We start from the raw sequence: 17,088 nt of genomic DNA on the forward strand, positions 1-17,088 counted from the left end.
ATAGGCCTGGGGTGTACTTTGAAGAAGGCTGTGCCTTGTTGGGTAACCCCATTCCTTGAATGGGTGGGATTCAGAACAAAGTTGAGAGATAGCTGTTGGACTGGAAAGATCATCTGTGAGGATTAACACCAACATTCCCGAGGAGCCTGGTCTGGAGTGCTGGGGGGCATCTTTACGCTAACCACTGTTTTAAGTCATGGGGCTAAAATGTAGGCAATTTCCTGAAGAGCTAGAACCAGTTTGTATGAATGGATCAAATACTCAGGTTTTCAAAAAGTCCCAGGGCCTGCAGATAGGCTTCTGGGTATGCTCCAGCTCGTGAGAACTGATTGCCAGATTCTCAGGAATTTTTTGAGCCGGTTGTTAAATATAGGCAGTTGTTAAATATAGAAGAAACTCATAATGAAGTAATTTACACCAAAAAGGCAATAAATGGTCAAAACTTACCACCTCCTATGAATTTCATTATTCTCTATGATCTTGAAATTCTTTGAATCTACTTTTTTTTTTTTTTTTTTTTTTTTTGTGGCTCTGGGGATTGAAGCTGTGGTCTTGTATGTGCAAGGCACGTACCCCACCACTGAGCTACATTCCCAGCCCTGTATTTCCTTTTGAACTGCAGTGGAAATACTGTATCATGTTCCACATTTCTTTATGACTCTGCCTTTTGTGACATCAGGATGGTAGCTTGGAATGTCATGCAGGGACAGCGATACCATGGAGATCTGCAGATGTTATAAATCAGGGTTTGACTGTCATTACCTAGAGTCGAGACGGTGCCAGAGAAATGTGAATATGTACATTAAAATTTAAAAAGAATGTCTAAACCTGTTACTTTGTGGAAAGTACAAAAAAAGTGGAGGAAATTCTCCCCGTATTTGAAACTATCATCTGACGGGGCAGGCAGTCATGTCATTGGTGAGTAAGTGGAAGTTTTGACCTACATCTTCATTATGTCACTTTCTGTTTATCTGTTAACATAAAGGAAAGAATCAATCAATATTCATGTTGCTGCTTATTGATCAATTGCAACCATTAGCTGAGTAGAGGTGCAAGAATTTGGCAAAAATTAACAAAGCATAGTGAGACTCTGTTGACTGTATAGAATTCATAATAAAGAGCATTGTATAAGTTGTTAATTGGGTGTTATATACCTTCAGATTAGTAAAATTTATTACACACTTATATGCTTGGTATAATCATATATGCATACACCTTTCCCCCAGAGAAGAGTTAAACATTTGCACATTACTGGCATAGTCTCACCATTCTCTTGTCTATCACACATAACAAGCTGGGTCAGGCAGGAGGAGTGCAAGTTTGAGGCTAGTTGGGCAATTTAGTGAGACCCCTGTCTCAAAATAGTAAGAAAAAAGGTCTAGAGATGTAGTTTGGTAGTAGAGAGCTTGCTTAGCATGAGTAAGGCCCTGGGGTTTGATCCCTGGTACTGAAAAAGAAGGAGGAGGAAGAAGGGGAGAAGGAAGAGAAGATGGAGAAGGAGGAGGAGGAGGAGGAGGAGAAGGTAAAGAAGGATGAGAAGGAAGAGGAAGAAAAGGTGAATGAAGAGAAGATGGAGGAGGAGGAGGAGGAACTGGGAGATTTCCCTCCATAATCTGGTCCCTGGGTTCACTACCATCTGTGTTAGTTACTTTTCTCTTGTAGCTCAGACAAAACAGTTAGTAGAAGTTTCAGTCCATAATCGGCTGCCCTCAGGGGAGGGATGGCAAACAGGTACCATAGAGGAGAAACAATATGGAGTGCCCAAAGTGGCAGAAGCAATAAGGGACCTCAACAGTGTCTTTCTGCCCCTTTTATCTTATTCAGATGACTTAGGCCGGAAAAGCACTTGCTCTCTTAATCCCAGTGCCCTCAGGCCCAGCACCACCGTGAATCGATCAGCACTCTAGATTCAGCCACCTCTAAAAAAGCAAGAGGTTTTAGGTGGGACATCTAAACACGAGCCGTAACACCATCTAGTCTCAGACTGCTGTATAAACGATCATGTCTGGAGACATCCAAATGAGACAGAAACCTGATTCTTACAATCTGAGGCCTTTCATAGGAAGGGCTGTCACCTAAGCATGTAAAAGACAGAGTTAGTGGTTCTTGGGTCTCCTGTAAGTGGGCGTCTTATTCATTACAAAGGAGCATTTTAGGACTTTTGCATTTACAATTAACAAGTTTACAAGGACAACCAACACTTATTCACTTTATCACTTACAAGGAACTTCGTACTTAATGAGCTTATTTCCTACTTCTACAGATTTCTCTGTTTAGCAATTCCCATGCAGCTGGAAGGGGCCTGTTTATCTCAGCTCTTCCTTTGTACCTACAGCCAGCTTGTGCCTCCCCAGGATGGAGCCACCTCTTGGACATGGTATTAAAGGCTTTTACTTGCTATTTCCTAATCTGCAGTGAATTCAGGGCAGGAAACAAAACCCTTTAAGAGATTATTAACGGTTTGAGTGGAAAGAGAAATTCCACTTGCTAAGAGTAAGTAGAAGTCGTTATCTCTGAATCTGCTTCCCTCCTCAGTGATAATGGGTAGGGAAGGGGAGCCCAGCACATAGCTGCTTCAGGCTTTATGGAGAGAGTTCTTGGCCATTTGCTAAATGCTATACCTATTCTAGCTTTCCTTACGTAGTAAATTAAAAAAAACCCCCAAAAAACAAAAACATTGATATTATACCCAACCCAATTCTTTTGTTGTTGTGAGTCACCTTGTAGTGTGTAGGTTTTGCTCTGGAAAATTCTTCATAGAGTAATATATAAATTAAGACAAAAGCAACTGATTGGTAATAGTTCATGGTTAGTAACAATGAGGTGAGTTCTCTTTTGCACATGGGCCCTTGGGAGTTTGGCTAGAACCCAGCTAACATGATTGATTTTCAGAGCCATGTGGGATCGCTCAGTCCTGCAAATGGATATTTGGAACTAAAAGAATTGATGTGATGTATGCTAATAAACAAACTAAATGAGAGTATTATCAGATCTCAACTCCACTTTATGGTGCATGAATTTGGATTGTCTACAATAGCATTCTTGGCACACCTTGGAATAAAGAAATTCAGTTGCAAACGTAAACAGTGCAAATGCCAGTTTATACATATAACAAAGGCCAACTAACTGGGGCTCACAAATACAATGGAAAATTGCAAAACTAAAGTTGTATTTTATGCAGCCAGAGATTGCCAAACAAACATTTTAAAACCAAGATTTGCTCCTGTTCTCTTTAGTTATTGATCACCTTTGTGAAGGAGAGGCTATTGACGTGTGCAGAAGGCTGTAACGAGTTGAAATAGTTTTGGGCGGAATATCTTTGGCAGGTTTTCGTGTTCAGATTTAAGTGGGAACCACTGTGGGTCCTGAGATAGCTTCTCTAACCAGTTTCATCACAGGCTTAATCATCCAAAACATCATTCCCTGTAATTTGACTGAAAAGCAGTGAGACAGCAAAAGCTTCAATTCTTGAAAGGGATTTAGCAGCCGGCCAGCTTATGCTCATTAAAGATGCACTTACAACATTTTCTCCTCTGTCTCCTTATTCCAACCACGACTAAATAAATCCAGAGGCTTGAACCAAATATGAAGGTGGGAGGGTCAAGACAAAGGACGAGAACAAATTCCTGGGGGAAAAATAGGTGGGAAAAAAAGTTAAACAAGGGTTTTCTCTCTTACAGAAGTTCTGGTCTTAGTATCGAAAGCTTGAAAAGTGAGTTCTTTTCTTTCCTGGAGAACAGTTAAGGATACCCCCTGGCCAGATTATATCAGAGAGAACCAGGCACTAGTTGTGCAGAGACCTGGCTCATGGAGCCTTTGCCCCATTGTGGAGCTTGGAAGACACTCTCCACCTCTCAAAGCCTGGGTCCTTGGTTTGAAGCTGAGTTTACTCTTAGCCCCTTTATACTATCTCCTGATGAGAAAGCTTTCAACTTTTAAGATTAAGATCCTTTGAAGACTTTATTCACATCAGGTTTTCTTAATGTTTTAACTTTGGATTTTAGCAAACATTAAGTTTTTTTCCCCCCATTAAGTTGACTGGTACATTTAAAGCAAACAATACAGTTACATTTATCAGTGGGATCTTGTACCTTTACGTATGTCTTGGTTCTTATTTTTTCCCCATACCCCTGCCCTCCCCTCACCCCATTCAAACATTAAGTTTTTCAAGAAACTGTAGTGACAGTATCTGGGGAAGGCTAGATGTTTCAGGAAGTGGATAGCTCACATGTAAGGAAGGAACAGTCCCTCAGGTAGGCCTACATTGTCAAGCCAGCTCTCACTTTAACTGTCAGTTTTTTCAGTCACATTTTTTTAAAAAAGCAAACAAAAAATACAAAACAAAACAAAACAAAACAAAAAAGCAGTTACAAACCTAGGTGTACATTGTTAGATAAAAGAGCCAAGACCAGACCAGAACCATAACAAGCCTTTATTACGGTGAGGATCAGCTGAGCTACCTCTGAGCAAAGGAGAGAAAGCGAGACGGAGGCACAGGGAGCTTCTTTTATAGGAGCAGGGTGGGGTTATTCTGGGCTGGGGCGGAGTTGAGTAAGGTAGTATTAAGAGATTGGAGGAGCCTGTGAGGAGGAAGCAAGTATTAGGTTAGTCTTTTGGTGTGAGAAGAGGCATGATGGGAAGAAGAAGCCTGTCCTTTGTTGGGAGAAGCCATATTTTAACATGGAGGCTGCTAGTCTACGTGGTGGCCATCTTAAGGCAAGGGAAATCTAAGATACTTGTCACCCAAATATCTGCTGTCTCCCTTTGCAAGGGCCTCTTCCTCTAGCATAAGGCCTGCATAGGCCGGCATTGACCTGAGCATTGCCTTTGTCCTCCTTGTTGTTTTCTCCTCACCTGCACTGGCCTTCTGGGACTGCCTTCTTCTCCTCCCTGCTTTACCCTTCACCTTCCCTGCCCTGACACCTCCAGCCTTCCTTCAGTCCTCCTGACACCAGTGATAGAGCCCCATGGAGCGAGTCTTTGCCCAGTGTTTGGAGCTGTTAGAAGGGCGACTAATTGCCACAGTGAGCAATGGATCAGCCAGTCCCCATGAGGAGAGCCTGTGCTCGTGGGAAAGAGGGTGATGAAAGGGAGCATTCAGTGGCTTCCCTCCCCTCTCCTTCCCCTCCTACAGTCCTGAAATGGGAACTGTGGATCAGAGAAGAGAAGGGCATTTAGGGACATGCAAAGGGAAGGCAGGGAGCTGCAGACAGCCAGTTGCCTTGTTCGCATTTTGCCTGAAGCTGACTCTTTTAGCAATTCCCCAACTACACGAAGACCTTTAAAGATGCCTTTGGCTTCCAACCTCTGATTAAGCCAACGGTGTGGCAACACGACATCTTTGTGCCGAGGTTGGCCAGAACCCCATGGTTTTTCTCTGTGAGCTCTTTTACAGTCCTGTCTCTTTGGGGGTTGTTTAAACCCCTAGTGACAGATTTAGAGATTTAATGACTCTCAGGCTCCTTGATTTTCTTAGTGGGATAAAGAGGTTCTTCTCCTGTCACTCATCGGAACCAACTTGTCTTCAGTTTATGTTGAAACCCCTCTTTGTCACGTCCTCCAGATCGTAATGAAAAGGCAGATTAACCCGATGATGATGATGGAGACCAACTTGTCAACTCAGTGCTCTTAGTTAAATGACACCCACCACGAACCTTGGAGCAGCATTTGCAGTGTTGGCTGCCTGTGTTATTACAGTTGGCTTCATTTAATAAACTGGCTGTCAGCATGTTAATCCTGAGTCAAGTGTAAGTATGAGAATTCTTATTTGCCATGATTAGGCGACATGGATGGCCAACAAAATTTTCTCATGCCCTAGGATTTATTTATAATTAAAAGTCTAAATTGATTAAGTGTTTTGGTCAAGAGCACCTGATTGACAGAGGCTTTATGGGTTTTCATGATGAAGGTCTGTTACAAGGATATTGTTTTAATCATTCAGCTTGATTTTACATTAGGGTTTATGGGGATGTGTATTTCCTATGTGGTTTCTACTCCTTCAGCCTCCTCTTCTCTCTGCCTGTACTTGGGTCCTGTCAGTGAAGCAGGCTTTTTTAAAATAAGGGGTACAGAATAACCCCCTCAGGGGGCTGTGTTAGAAATGATTTTCTACCTTCCCTCCTGCTGAGTCGAAGGTGGATCCAGGATGGTAGTTTCCAGAGCTCTGGTCAGACTGGTGGATTCCGACATGATTTTGAACCCCTTTCCTTCCCCTCTCCCCTTGTGGGAGTGTTTACTGTCCCCCTACCTCACACCCAGTGCCAGGTGCACAGTGAACCCTGTATGGATGCCTGAAGGATGAAACAGTGAGGAGGATAGGAGTCACAGGCTCCAAACACAAAAGGTTGTCTCTCACTTTTTCTTTTTGGTACCTGGGATCGAACTTGGGACCTCATGCTTGAGAGGCAGGCTGCAGAACAACTGAGCTAAATCCCCAATCCTGTCTCTCACTTTTTAAAAAGAGAGTTCCTCTGCGTCCTTGGAAAAGCAGATGTCCAAACAGGATTAACCATACACATATTTGATTAGAGGAGACATCCATATCAGAGAAGATGTGAAGGGAGGTGGGAGAGCTTGTGAACTGTCAGTCTGTGATCCAAGTCTGACCCCAGTGAGCGAGGGAGGGAGAAGGCAAAGTTGGGCAGTCTTTGCCTAGACCATGGCCAAGGAAGACTCAGCAAGGTTGCTAGGAGCCCCAGAGAAAAGCTGGCCCCCAGCCTGGCCAATGACCTGCCTTAGCACCTTGCTGCCTTTAGCCAGGGGCTGTGAAGCAAAGCTGGCACTGTTTCACAGTGCAGCATCGGGGCTCTTGGTGAATGATTGGAGGCTGGTGTGGGAGCTTTGCCTTTCCATGGCTGCCAGAGCCAATGTCCAGACCTAAGCTATGTGCCACTGTGGGAAGAAGGAGGGCAAAAGATTATACCTTCTGGCATGGAGCCCCCCGCTTCCTGCCAGGGAGGAAGCCTGATATGTCTGAGGACATGGCCTGTAAGTGTCACCTAGCAAGGCTGCTCTGACACCATCAGCCAGCAGGTTATTTTCTTCAAATATCTTTGCCTTTCCCAGGACTGTCAGTGTAAATAAGAACAGCTGAACACAGTTGATCTTAAACCAATCTCTCAAACCAAGTAGTTTAGCTAGTGCCAGAGGAGGAGAGGGAAATGTAGTAATCAGGGCCCTGACCAGTGCAGGGTAAGGCTGCCCAGGAAAGATCTCCCAGGTGTGGGGAAGGGAGAGGACAAGGGCTCGAGAAACAGCTGGAAGTTGCAGGTCGAGAAAGGGAGGTAGGTGCTCCATCCCTCCCCCTATCTGAACCAAATGCTCAAAGTATCTTCATGATTTCATCTCTGTTTCTCTCTTCTCCCTGCATTCTCTGTCTGCAAGTGATTCATCCTGTCTCACACCCACCACTAACCACATTTCTGTCAGAAGCCCTTCAATGGACCCGACGCCCACCCCACTTTCAGGGTGATGTCCTAGCACAGTGTTCAGGGCCTTCCTCAAATGATTGCTCAAGCCCTCTGGCCTTTCCGCACTCCTTGACTTTCACAGGCAAAACTGCCAGGTCCAACTCTTGTCTTGGGGTTTATCACCCCTTTGGAGGTCTGATTGTTTGCAGCTGTCCTTTCCAATGGGCTCCTAGGTTCTACTCCCCCTTTACCACTGTGCCCAGGAAACGACACGAATCCTTCCCTAAAGCGCAACAGAGGGCAGGCTGGTGTGTGGTTCCCACACCGTCCAGGCTTGTTGAGGAGTGAGGAAGGGGACTCCATGCAGGTTGCTACTGAGTATGGGTGCCTTCATTTGGGGCACCTCTGTTCGCAGTGCATCTCTTTGTAGAATCTCTGCATCACTTAGGGTGCAGCCTGGGAGAGCTGTGTCAGGAAGAGGAAGGGTCTACCATTGACCTCAAGCTACCCACAGCACTTTGATGTAGTGCTCTGGGGCAGCTGGTTTGGTGAAAGCCATGTCCCTTTAGTAGAGCAACCTCTCTGCTATCTCTGCCACTCACAGTAATGCGGTCTCCCTCTGGCCAACTGTCCCAAAATCTCCCTCATGGCCACTGGCAAGGGGCACTTCATCCACAGCTCCATGGTCTGCTGTCCTGTCCCTTGAGGTGCCTGGTCCCTTGAAATGCTGACTGCTCGCTTTTGCTCCAGGCAATTCTGACTCAGCCAGTCAGAGTTGTTCCACTGGTGATTCCGGAGCAGTTTAAACTTCCCATGTGGCTCTCTGTGCTTGTGTTTGTGAGGATGAGCTGGGCTCAGTGCACAGGATTCAGCTTCCAAAGAGAAATGTAGATGGCAAGGTCAGGTGACTAGCAAGGAGACTTGCAAATAGAAAGTGAGACTGGTGTTTGTATAGAAATTCAGGGAATGGGGCAGGGGTCAGACCTTATGCATTTGTATCTACTGCTTGAATACCTTGGGTGCCACATTTCCCATTTGGAATAGAAATCTTTTTTTTTTTTTTTTGTTCTTTTAATGATGAGGTTGGAACTGAGGGCCATCTACCTACTAGGCAAGTGCTCTACCACTGAATTATAACCCCAGCCCTGTCAAAGATGTTTTTAGTACAGAGAAAAGGGAGATGAAATGACTTGGGGAATCAGAAGTCATATTGGGTTTTAGCATTTTGCACCAAATTATATATTCTCTGCATTGAAAAGAACCCTTTTCTTGGATTAGATTGAACTTTTTTAGTGCATACACACACACACACACACACACACACACATACACATACACACACACACACACACACACACACACACCCCTTCTATAAATACCAGTGTATCTGTACTTTACATACCCTGATCTAAAGACTGATGATTACCAAGAACAGCAGTGACCAACCTCATAATCTTGTTAATGTAATTAATTAATTAGTTAATTGCTGCCAATTTAAAATGAACTATGCACCCATAGTTGGTGTAAATATAAACTTGCTGAAATAAAAATTTACTATCATGCTTGCATTTTACAATGAAATTTTTAATGAAAAGCAAACTGGTTTATGTGGAAAATATTTACTGAATTGTATTTGCTCTACTGGGATTTTAGCTCATTTCTGTAGTATGTGAAGGAAAGAAACTAAGCTCTAATTTGAGAAAAAACAAATAATAGGAAGGCTTTCTATAAATTTTTTTTGGGGGGTACTGGGGATCAAACTCAGGCCCTTGTGCTTGTGAGGTAGGCATCGGAACCACTGAGCTAAATCCTTGGCCCTTCTATAATAATTTTTAAGGATAACATGGATGAGACATCAATTTTACTCTGTGCAGAGCACTTAAAAATTAATGATGCAGGGAATTTTTTAGAAAATTGAAACAAATGCACACCATAAATATGGCACTATGCTATACCAGAGATTAAAACTATATTCCTTTCTATTCTAGCAAAGATGGTCAGAAAGTCATTTCAGTTGTCTTAAGAAGAATACATTTTGAATCAATGAATGCCCTCTTTCCTCCATCTCCCATGAAGATGTCTGGGACTCTTTGAGACCTGAAAAAAAGATGAAGAGGTCTATTTTCCAGAAAAAAGGATGGGAACAGGCATTTGGGGACCAGGATCTAGGGGAAGGAAGCAGTAACTTCCTGGGAGGAGGCTGGGGGTGCAGGTCCTTGAAGCAGGTGACAGCTGCATCCACCTGAATCCCACTTTCTGGGGCTTGGAGTCACAGAGGAAGGCAGAGGATGGGGCAAGAGAGGGACTTCGGTAATGGTGGGTGTGCAGCAAGAGCTGGGGTAGATAATTCCAGTTGGCACCATGATTTTGGTTTGTCCCTCCTGGTTGAGTGGGCTCGGCTTTCAGGACTCTCGGGGGTCTCTGTGGGTGATGGCGTGTGGTGGCTCCTTCAGAACAAGTGACTCCTTCTGCCCATATTTGGAAAGGAGCTGAAGCATGCCAGTGCCCTTGGGGACAAGTAGAGGGGCAGAAAGGCTGGCTGTGTCAGTTACATATTGCTGAGTGTGAGTGTAACTCACATTGACTAACATTGTAGTCACTGGGATGAAGACCAAGTGGACTTTCCTTAGGGACCTCTGAAATAGAAAAATCTTGTTCATTGTGGATTTTGGATGTTACTTGGAACTGCCTGTAGAGGGTAGGGGAAGGGGGAGGAAGAAGGGTTGAGGATATAATAAAACAACAGGCTTCCCCTACTGGGATTGTCTCTTTACTCACCTGCTAAAATCCACGTGGATCCCTTCATTGTTTCTGCTCTATCTGGCTTGCTAGAATTCCTGTAAGCCACATTTAAAAGCATGACAATCAGGTGCATTATCCTTTATGCTTGATTTCATAAAAATTAATTACAGGAAAAATATAGGCTGTGATGTCCTCTTTCTATCCCACCGAGAGTAGAATCTTTGTAGCACTTTCTGCTGTGATTAGAACTCAATAGTTCTCCTCTGTGTTGTAAAATAGTATTATAGTTCTGCCCATGGTGGCATTGCATATAATCACAAGCCTGTTGAGCTCTTCATTTAAGCCCGGTTTGGTGGTGGTGGTGGGGATGTGGAACTCAGCCTTTTTTCAATTACATAGGATTAAATTTGGCATTCAAGGTTTTGTGTGGAGCTGGTGCTAAATGTTACTGTACATTCTGACCACGAGTGTGAGGGAAAATCAATTCTGTTCTGGATATTCAGTCTATATGCACCGGTGGCCCAGGTTTGTGGAAAGAGACAGTGCCCTTTCCGATGTAGGCAGGGTTCATGTCTGAATGGTCTGTATCCTTTCCATTCTGGTGGTCAAAATATGGTGGATATCACCTCTGACTTAACCTGTACTTTTTTTTCCACATGTAGGGTGGATTATCGAGCTGTAACCCAAGATATCACATCTAGCCACGAAAATAAATGCCAACTGACATGTCTACTAAAATTTATGGGCAGCCAGTGAAGTGCAGTGGATTTACAAGGAGCTGCCCTGAGGCTTCATCAAATGAGGCAACTGAGCACTGTTGAAATTATTGTTTTGTTTACTGCCCATTAAACTTCCAATGGGCAGACTGCCAAACTGGGGCTGATCTACCCGGGACCATACTTGGGTAAGTAACCCCCTTTCTTGTGACCCTTTCTGTCTCAAGTCCATCTTGTGCACATGCCCTTTTGGTCCAGTCCTACCTTCATGATGGGTTAGCTTGCTAGGCCAGTTTCTGGAGAACTGGACACACGCCGCCACATAAGATTGTGGAAGTCACTGACCTCCTGGACTCCTTTGAGTCTTTCATTCTGAATGTTGTGTTCTGCATTGAATTTCTGAGGTATACCACTAGGTCTAGAAAAGATCTGAGAAATGGGAAGATGGGAAAAGGTGAAAAGCTTTGGGACTTATTTATAACAGTGATGAAGTTGGAGATTACATGTCTCTTGCTCAAGTTTCCTGGGCCACTGTAAACAATACTTGCCTAAGAATAGCCAGTCATATACAGTAGACCTGTTCTGACCAATTATCTCAAATGTATGATTTACAATAATAATAAAAATAATAATAATAATGACAGTAACATTCAGTCACGTAATAGTTATCTTGTAGTGTGGTTCCATAGCCATATACCTCACTCAGGCTTGGATGGTATCACATACTTATCTCATTTAGTTTTTAGATCCTGTGAGTAGGCATTATTTTCCAACTTTTATAGATAAGTAACCTGAGGCTCTGAGGCTTAGTAACTTTCCCATTTACTTAGCTCAGCTCTGTCCAGCACCAAAGCTCTTGTCGACCTCTGCCACCATTTAGCTTTCCAAGGAATCCCAAAGGTCCCATCCATCTGATCCTTTTTCTAAAATCAAGTCCAAGTGCTTCACGTACTCCAACTTTTTATGTAAAGTTCATATTTTCTTTAAAATTCTCTTGTTCACTCCTCCAGTCAAGGTTATATTGGGCACAGAAGATTCTTTACCTTTTCCAACCACTTGTCACCCAAGGAATATTATGAGCTCTGGCAGTCTCCGAAATGTCCTGCGCCATGCACGCAAACAGCTCTCTCTGCTTTTTCATTTGAAGTGAGCGAATTTAAAATGGTTTCCACACGGCTTGACTGTCAAAGTAGTTCCAGTAAAGTATAATGTCGCATACACAGATAATCAGGTCTTAGAGCTGGAGAGTGCAGTTCCTGCCTCCTTACTGGTATGAAGTGGGAACATCTGCTCTGCACGAAGCCTGGGTCAGGCCATCCCCTCAACTGTGACCTCCTGTGGTTGGGACAGGCTGGCCCTGGATTACTTAAAGACTTCACAGGAGTACTAGAAGCAGGCACAGAATCGATTTGAGGAGAAAGCCTAATGGGATTGAATCCTTCCCTGTCAGTAATTATTTTGGGATTGATGGCTTGTTTTATAAAATAACTATTTCCTTTCCAGAGGTAGAATTTTTGCCTTGGGTACACATCCAAACAATTTTACTCGAAAGACTCTTACAGAGAGGAGCCCTTATATGAATTTAACACCTTTTCTTTCTTAAGATGAATTATGCAAACTGGAGGATGTGGGACACTGGATTTATTTGACAGATTTTGTTCCAACCCCTCCCTCTATTATGACTATTATATTATGATGTCATTATTATTATTATTGTTAAATACCAAAGCCAATGGAAATTGGGATAGAAAAATGGTGCAAGCTCTCAGGCCTGGGTCTGAGGTTTCCCTGGGAACTGTCACTGGTTTTCCAGAAGCCCCCTTTATTCTAGATGTGGCTAGATTCCGAGGGTCCTGAGAGGCCTTACCTCAGAAATACTTGAGTTTCAGAGAAGGCTGCATAGCAGAAGGGTCCCTTGAGGCTGAGAATTCTAACAGACTATTATTAGGAGAAAAAAGAAAGAATACTATTAGGGTTATAGCAACCCCCACTCACATCAGTTCTTCCTTTCTTCAGCAAATCTAAGTTCTATGTATTCTTTGAATGATGATGTTGGGCCCTATCTTGTCCACAGATTCTTTTTGCCATGGCAGTTCTTCATTGATTTAATGAATACATCTCATTCCTTTAATCTAATGTTTGAGTAGCTACTCATGCGAGATATTGGTCTAGATGTAGGCTACAAACATGAGCCAAGTTTAAATCCTTCCCTCAGGGGTTTATAATCTTCCAGGAGAGAAGTCAACCGTGGCTGGGGTTTGGAGCTTGGCTAAAGCAAAGTGGTGGAAACAGTAGTCAATAGGTTAAACAGCAAGACAACGTTCTAAGTGTTTTCGCATGCCCTTCACATTGATTCTCTATAATGACTCTTTAAAATAGGCCCTGCTATTATTATGTCTATTTTGTAGACAAAGAAAATGGGGCAATGGTGTATTAGTCAGCTTTCTAATTGCTGGGACCAAATATTGGACACCCACAACTTAAAGGAGGAAATGGTTTATTTGCCTCATAATTTCAATGGTTTCAGTCCGTGGTCAGCTGGCTCCAGGGCAGGAACCTCATGGAGGAAGGGTGTGTGGCAGAACAAAGCTGTGTAGTTCATGGTGGTTGCGAAGCAGAGCAGGGGAACAGTGCCAGATTGGAAGGGACCAGGGACCTTACCTAGCAGCTGAGGTCATACCTACATGATCCACCTAGACATACCCAGAAATGTGCTTTACTAATCCTTTGGGAGACTCACAGGCCATTGAAATTGGCAATCCACCTTGACTGTCACATATGTGTGTAGGGTAAGTTGCTTGTCCAAGCTAATATGGTAAGTAGCAGGGAGAGAATTAGGACGCAGACAGCTTGTTCCAGGACCTGTGCTTGTAACCACGAAGCTTTTATGGCTCCCTGAATAGAGAAATACATGCATACCTAGATCTGTGTGCTTGCAACTACTTCTTTTCTGCACCTCCTCCTTCTCTTCCCTTGATTATGTTTCATTTCTGTAGTGTTCAGTGGGCGATGGTAAACAAAGCTTGTTGAATTGATGTTTGCATGTGAACTTGGGAGAGCAAAGTGCTGATGATTTGTCCTTTGTTTCGATCATGGACAATTTTGGTGTCTAGTCTGGGGTGAACTCTGAGCACTGATAATGCCTTTTAGGATCTGGGGGTAGTTTTGGTGGCTGTATCCCAAATTTCGCAGTTGGTCTCAGGAAGTAAGCTTCCTAGAATCTATGTTACCAGGTCCAAATGGGCCGAGAAAGGAAGGAGAATCTAGGAGGGAAGCTGGCAGGGCCCAGACCCTTACATCCTCTGCCTGGAAAAGCCTGAATGGGGTGTTAAGAAGATGAGCACTTAATGCTCGTCTGGTTTCTGGGGAGAAGTGGTCATCTCAGTGCTCCAGAGTCTGGAGGTTGTGGTTTTAAAAAGGACAGAGGGATTTGTTTTGTGGCCAAATGTAACTTGAAAACAACATTCTGTCTGCCATTGCTGTTTTGCAGAAATCTTAATCGAGGCCAAGTCTATGCCAGGGCTAAAGACCAAGAATGGAGTAATGTCTGCAGAGAGAAAGGTTATTAGCAAATTCCTTAATTAGAGTTGGGTTCCTGTTTCAACAGTCAATTCTAATCACTTGCTAGGTTTTAACTCAGGCTCTTTGGCCTGCGGTGTCTAGTCAGAGTTCAGAAGATCAGAATCCACTGAAACTGGATTTAGTAAGATCTGATTTCCCCTTGCAGAAAATGACTATTACAAAACTTCTTTCCCACAGCAAGAAGGATTCAAAGAAATAATATGTGAAAGTGTTGACAGGCTCTCAAAGTCAGTTATTTATTACATGAGTGATAAAGATGGCTTGCTAGTCATTAATGTCTTCAGGTAAATGATTCTGCACTTACATTTCATGCTTCATCGGATCCTACTGACTTCTATTTCTCACCTAGGTGCCATTCTGCTCTGACATCTGTAATCAAAGCTTGGTGATTTACTTAGGCACCAAAGCATTAATCTTGACAAAAATCCATGACGTTTTCACCCCCACCCCAGTTCAGTAGGCATTAACCATCATCCCCTGGATGTGATAGCCTTCTCTTATTCTGATGGGAAATTGTATTTAAATATAAATATTTAGAAGTATGTTTGTTTCAACAAAAACATGTTGGAAAGCTATACGTAGTAAGTCAGCTAGGGTGGGGTGGGGTCTCTTTGAACAAAAGTATAACGCTGAAATGAACCTTGATGATCTGATAAATGGCACCCCCATTCTAGGTTGATATTAAATATTTCCATCTTCCATTCCAAATTTTTTTCTTTTTCTTTCCAATCAAGATTTAATTGCTGGAGACCAAACTGCTTTATACTCGTGCTGTACTGAGGGTATAGATAGTAAAGTATTTCCATCCTCACTGAGCTCACAGTCTGGGAAAGAAACTCGAAAGAAAATCCTTCTCATTCAGTAAGACAAATGCTGCTGAATGATATATATGTAGGACACAGAGGTGGTAGCTCAAGATGTAGAAAATGTATTTCCTTATTGCCATGTAAATGTGCAACCCTAGATTTTATCCACCACTTAGTAAAACTGGGTCTTTTCTAGTTTGTACAGTCAGTCTAACACTCCTTGTAGTTTAAAAGATTAAGAAAAAATTTTGGAGGCTGGGGATTTAGCTCAGTGGTGCCACACCTGCCTCATAAGTGCTGGGTCCTGAGTTCGATCCCCAGTACCAAAAAAACAAAAAACAAAAAAATGAAATCAAAAAAGAAAGAAAGAAAGCATTTGGGGCTTTTATCAGTTCTTGTCACTTCCCTCTTCCATCACATTGCATTTTTACTCCCTAATATATACATTTATGACACAAAACACTATTAAGTCAGACTCTCACCCCAGTGGCTCCAGTGGTCTATGTGTTGTTTTTATTTTCCATTATAAATCTTTAATTTAACTTGCCCCATTAGATTTGCAAAAAATTGAAGCTTGACTAAACATTCATTGGCAAAACTATAGAGAAAGAAATAATCTCATACATTGTTGGTGGAAATGAAAGATGGTATAATTTCTATGGAAGGGAATTTGGTGATATATAACAAAATTATGTATATATTTGCCCTTTGAACCAGCAACTTGACTGATAGTACTTTTCCTGAAAATATATTTCGAACAATATGAAAATACAAATGCACAAAGCTATATTCATTGTAGTATTACTTGCTACACAAAATTGGAAATGATCTCATGTCCAAACACAGATCAACTGACTAAACTGTGGTACTCACAAACATTGGATTACTATGCAGCTGTAAACATGAATGAGGATCTCTATGGCTTTCAGAAGATAGCTGTCAAATGGAAAAAGCAAAGGACAAAGGAATGTATATGGTATATTACTTCTTATGTGACAAAGAAGGAAAAACAAGAGTACATCATGTATTTGTTTATTTCTTCAAAAGCAAGATAGGGTAAAGCAGGAAACATTAATGTTAGTTACCAACCAGAGGCAGAAGAATTAGGGAGTGAGTAGTATTTTTTGGAGTTATCTATCTATCTATCTATCTCTATCTATCTATCTATCTATCTATCTATCTATGGATTGAACCCAGGGTCTTTGTGCTGAGCTACATCCTCAATTCTGCTTTTACTCTTTATTTTGAAATGGGGTCTTAGTAAGTCATTAATTTTCCCAGGCTGTGCTCAAACTTGTGAACCCTTCTGTATCAGCCTCCCAGAGTGCTGAGATTACAAGTGTGCGCTAGACCCTACTGAGTATAAATGCCCATTTCTATCTCTCTATGTTTTTGTGTAGTTTTTACCTACAGAAGCATTTTAATTATTGTCCTATGTATTCAAACGTAAAATTGATAAGGATGTAAAAAGAAAAACTCCCTAAATCTGAAAGCAAGCTGAAATAAATCACCAAAGTGAATATCATAACTACATTGAAGAGAAGGAAAAAAGATAAATATGTATTTGATTATGTATCCTGAGTAAAGTTTTCTTTTTTTTTTCAGCTTTAATTGAGATTATTGGTACATTTTAGGGATACAGTACAGTTACATTCATTGTTGGGATCTTGTACCTCTACATGACAAGTCTTGATTCTCATTTTTTGCCCTTACCCCTGCCCTCCCTTCACCCCCTCCTCCCCTCCCCATCTACAAACACTTTATTTTCATCTTTTCATTATCTCACATTTTTTTCTTTTCCCTTATTACCCTTCCCCTACCCATCCCACCTTC

The 17,088-nt window shown here is 42.4% G+C and overlaps 1 long non-coding RNA gene across 2 annotated transcripts in view; it reads left to right on the top strand.

Annotated features, from left to right (window-relative positions):
- Positions 1 to 758: 758 nt before the first annotated feature.
- Positions 759 to 17,088, top strand: part of LOC104853701 — a 94,709-nt gene continuing 78,379 nt past the window's right edge. The window contains exons 1-4 of one of the 2 annotated variants that reach the window (XR_777866.2): positions 759 to 918; positions 2,264 to 2,377; positions 5,564 to 5,747; positions 10,814 to 11,055. This is a non-coding gene — a long non-coding RNA (uncharacterized LOC104853701). The remainder of the gene's footprint in view (positions 919 to 2,263; positions 2,378 to 5,563; positions 5,748 to 10,813; positions 11,056 to 17,088) is intronic. The other variant, XR_004517378.1, reaches the window with a different exon arrangement.

The sequence above is a fragment of the Fukomys damarensis genome, unplaced genomic scaffold (assembly GCF_012274545.1).
Source record: "Fukomys damarensis isolate Sample0158 unplaced genomic scaffold, DMR_v1.0_HiC HiC_scaffold_16, whole genome shotgun sequence".
NCBI lineage: Eukaryota > Metazoa > Chordata > Mammalia > Rodentia > Bathyergidae > Fukomys > Fukomys damarensis.